The following is a 4,971-nucleotide window of genomic DNA, read 5'->3' as shown; positions in this document are numbered from 1 at the left end:
TTGTTACAACCTACTTTGGTCTCTCCCTCAAGAAAGTGCCCCTTGTCTCACTCAGAATTACTTTTAGCTCCTGTGTGCCTGTTGTTGTTGTGTAGTGTAGAGTCAGAACCAATCCATAGCTCACCCTCTGGCGGGTTTTCAGAGGTAGTTAATCACACAGGAGATTGCCCTTCCTTCTCCTGTGGGGCAGCTGGTGGCCTCACACTATGTGCCTTCAGGACTGCAGTGCAGCTCCTTGTCACAAGGCCACCAGAGCAAATAAAAACTACTGTTTTCTCGGGGCTGCTCAGAGAAATGCACTAGGATTAAATTAAGTCTTCTCCCTCGCTTCCCTTCCTGAATGCAGGTGACATAACCTTGCTTACTGAAAATGAATGAGACTTGAAGCTCTTGCATAAGATCAAAGACTACAAACTTTAATATGGATTACATCTTAACATTGGGGGAGGGGGGTGGAAATGTCCTCACCACTGAACAAACTGACAAAGTCATGGTACATGGAGGAAAGACTGAAATTGTCAACAAGTTCCTTTTACTTGGATCCACAATCTACACCCATAGTAACAGCAGTCAAAAAATTGAAAGATATGTTGGCAGGTGAAAATCTGTTGTGAAGGATCTCTCCAAAGTGAGAAACGGAGAATGCCAATTTAAAAACTAAGTTGTGGGCGAGCTCTGGTGGCCTAGTGGCAAGAAGCTGCACTGCAATCTCAGATGTACACGGTTCGAATCCACCAGATGCTCTGCTGAAGAAGGAGGAACAATCTTCTCCTGTACCAGTCAGATCTGATTTGACGGTACACACAAAAAAAGAATGAAGTAAAATAAAAAATTTAAAAAACAAACAAACTCACCAGATGCTCTGCCGGGGAAGGAGGGGCCATCTTCTCCTGTACCAGTCAGATCTGATTTGACGGTACAGGCACACAAAAATAATAAAATAAAAAAACAAACAAACAAACAAACAAAAAAACTAAGGTGTGACTGACCCAAATCATCTTTTCAATTACTTCTTATGCATCTAAATGTTGGGAAATGAATAAGAATGGCAGAGAATGAATGTATTTTAATTGTGGTATCGGAGAAGAGTGCTGAATATCTCATGGACTGTCAAAAAATAAACACGTCTGAGAAAATACAACCAAAGTGCTTCTTAAGGTAAGGATGGTGAAACTTCATCTCACAAACTTTGTGAGTGTTGTTAAGAGGGGCTAGTCCTTGGAAAAGGTGTCATGCTGGAAAATACAGAGGGACAACAAAAGAGAGGAAGACCCTCAACAAGATGGATTGACACAGTAACAATGGGTTCATGTGTGTGTTGACCAACTGAATTTCTTCCTTTGTGCAAAGTCTTTTCATATGTGTGCCCATTTTGTTATTGGGTTATCAGTCTTTTTCTTGTGGAGGACTGTGTTGTTGTTGTTGTTGTTGTTATGTGCCATCAAGTCATCTGTGAGTCATAGTGACCCTGTATATAATAGCTCTGAACCCTGGCCTATGCTGAGCCAGTTTCATTGACTTCAACACACTTACCCCCTACTACCCCAATTACTGTGTTATTCCATCTCATCCAGGGTCTTTCTCTCCTTTGCTATCCCTCCACCCTTCTGAGCATGATGTCCTTCTCCAAGGACTGGCCCCTCCTGGCCATGTGACCAAAGTATGTGAGACAAAGTTTCAAAATCCTTACCTCCAAGGACAAACTTGGTTTCACTCTGAGACAGACCTGTTTGTTGTCTTGGAGTTCCATTATATGCTCAAGACTCTTCTCCATCACCACAACTCAACAGCATTGAGTCTTCTATTATCATTCTTAGTAGTTGTCTCTCTGATGTGTGGCAAAATATTGTGAAGACCATGGCCTGGATCAGGTGCACTTTAGTCTCTAGACTGACATCATTACTCTTTAACACTTTGGAGAGGTCCCTGACAGCAGACTCCCCCAACACAATTTGTCTTTTAACTTGCCCAGTGGTGAAAATCTTTGTCTTCTTGATATTGAGCTTCAATCCATATTGAAGACTATAGTCCTTAATCGTCTGCAGCAAACGCTTCAGGTCCACCTCAGTTTCAGCAAGCAAGGTTGTGTCATTTGCATACTGCAGGTTGTTGAATTTTCCTCCAAATCTGGTGTCATATTCCTCCTCATAAAGTCCAGCCTCCTGAATGATCTATTCCACTATAGACTGAAAAGTTATACTGACAGGATTCATCCCTGATGCACTCCTTTCCTGATTTTGAACTATGCAGTGTTTCCTTTCTCTGTTCAGATGACTGCCTCCTGGTCCAAGTATAGGTTTCACATGAGCACAATCAAATGTTCTGGGATTCCCATTCTTCTCAAGGTTAGTCACAATTTGTTGCGGTCCACACCGTCAAATGCCTTTGCAAAGTCAGTGAAACACAAATAGACATTCCTCTAGTACTCTTTGCTTTCAGCCAAGATCCATCTGACATTGACAATACTGTCTCTAGAACAATGTCTTTAAGAGGCCCTGTAATATTGTGTAAACTTTAGTTCTAAGACCTTGTCTGAAAAACAATAAAATCCAACAAAAGTGGTTTCAAGTGCACCAGAGACGATGAGGATTCATGGGATAGGGCAAGGTTCCGATTTGTTGGTCATAGAGTTGTTATGAGTTGAAGTCAACTTGATGGCAGCTAACAATGAATAAAACAACATTCTGGCCTTTCTTCCTCTGTCAGTTTGTTCTGTAGAATCTTGCATGCATCTATGATGCTGAGAGATATGTTACAAGTATTTAAAATACCAGAACATTCCCCATGGTACAGCAAAGTTACACAGGTTTTCAGAGGGTTTCGAGACTAGGCAGATGAGGAAGAACAGCTTGGCATTCTACCTCCCTATGCCGGCCATTGAAACCTCATGCACCACTTTGAACACTGTCTAAAATGGTGGTGGACGATGAGCTCCCTACGGTGGAGACTATTCACCATGCATAATGGCTACACAGCAAACTCAAACATACCAGTGATCATTACGATAGGACACATTTCTGTCTCTTATGCATAAGATCCCTGTGAATGATAATCAACTTTATGAACCAAATAACAATAATAATTACCCTTCAGAAGATGTTTACTTGTAAGGGCAAAGGAACGTCCAATTCAAGGGGTTTCAGTTATTGTAGATCCCTTCTCTCTGAAGTGTCCCACTGATAGTCCCTGCCAAAGTATGTGGTGATCATAGCAATATCCAGCTTCTCCATCACAGTTGATTGGTGAGAGTAAAGACAGGACCATGACATAGGCAGCAGTCAGGTGAATTCCCAAATAGAACGATCTGAGAGGAGACATACAGAGATGGTAAGAAGTGGTAGTGAGTTCTTGCTTATACGATCTTGTCGAGTCAGGGCTGGAACCAATATCATGTATATGCTGAAGTATCAGAGAAGCAGAAACTTGAGTTAGCAAAGGGCTGCACTCTGCAGAAAGGAGAACAGGAGACATGGCCAGAGGTATAGAAACAAAAGCTAGTGTGACCAGAGAGAAAAGACAGAGAGAGAATAGTGAGAGCAGCTTCCTTGGTTCCTGTGGGTGTCTCAGTGCTCATCTCCAGTCCCGTGAGCCCTGCCTCGTTTCTGTATCCTTCTAATGACATATTCCAACAAGCATTATTTGAATTGGATTGAGTAAGTTTCTGCTGCTTGTAACAAAAAAAAAGCCTCAACAGAGCTCTGTGGTGAATGGTTGGATGACAAGGGTGTTGAAGCCAAGTGAAGTTGTTTAGATTTTGCAAGAGGCCATAGGAGCTACGGGAGCTTCAAGGAGTGGCAGAATTTTACCCTGTCATTTTCTTTAGTGTTCTGCCTCTCCAATCGCTTGCCTTCTGAGTGAATGTTCTTGATTACAGTTCACATCTTCCCACTGGTCAGACTCATCAGGAACTCACTGGCCCTTGGAAATTATCTCAAATCATCTTCAGGAGAAATTCAGATTTTAGTGTTTTATTATCTATTATCTATCCAAAGCATTGTGTGGAATTATTTTTATGTCAAAATTGAGATCCTAGATAACTAATTCAGCTTCAGACGGTCTCTTTCTATTTTCTTGAACAACTTGTACCACAGCCGGCCAGCTTGGCTGGTTACCATGGACACCAGGCTATTGCTATAATCAGATTCAAAAGCAACAGCTAACAACAGATTGAACCAGCACTTTGTCCTCCAGTGAGGCAGAGCACAGTGGGGAAAGTACTTTGTGTTTTTTTTCTCATCAACACAAACAATTTACCGTATAGGGAAAGGTGTTGACAGAGAGAGAACAGCCACTCTTCTTAAATGTCACTGAATAAAATGAGAAGTACTTTTTAAACACTCGAATTGAAGTTATTGTATTTGCTATTAAATTGTGAATATATGAAAGCTGGGGTCATGCTTATTGTCAAGGCCAAGTTTCCCCCAATATCTTTGCCACTTCTGAATCTATTAACAGCCAACATTTAGATACTAGGAGGCAAGGATGGTGAAGCTTTGTCTCACATGCCTTGGGCATGTTGTTAAAAGGGGCTAATTCTTGAAAAAGGACATCATCTTTGGAAAGGTGGAGGGTTGGCTAATGAGAGAAATATTCTCAGGGAGGTGGATTGGCATAGTGACTGTAACAACAGGCTGTAGTATATTAGAGATGGTGAGACCAGGGCAAGGCTCAGATCTGTTGTTCATAGCGTTGTCTTAAGTTGTCCTCAGTGTGACAACACCTAACAACAACAACAACTGCACAACTACACAATACTTCATTTCATTCTTACAAGTACTCTGCAAAATGGGTACTATAATTACACCTGTTTTACAGATTGACAACACTGATACTCTCTTGCTAATGTCACACAATTAGAAACCCATGTCCTGTTTTGATTCCCTCAAGTGGGTGACAGTTTGAAAAATACCCATATGAAGTTTTTAAAGTTCCTAAACCAGGAGCTAGTTCCTGGAGCCTAAATTTATTTTT

Source organism: Elephantulus edwardii, unplaced genomic scaffold, assembly GCF_000299155.1.
Source record: "Elephantulus edwardii isolate Elephantulus edwardi_28Jun2011 unplaced genomic scaffold, EleEdw1.0 scaffold00109, whole genome shotgun sequence".
Taxonomy (NCBI): Eukaryota; Metazoa; Chordata; class Mammalia; order Macroscelidea; family Macroscelididae; genus Elephantulus; species Elephantulus edwardii.
Note: the sequence above shows the minus strand (reverse complement) of the source record.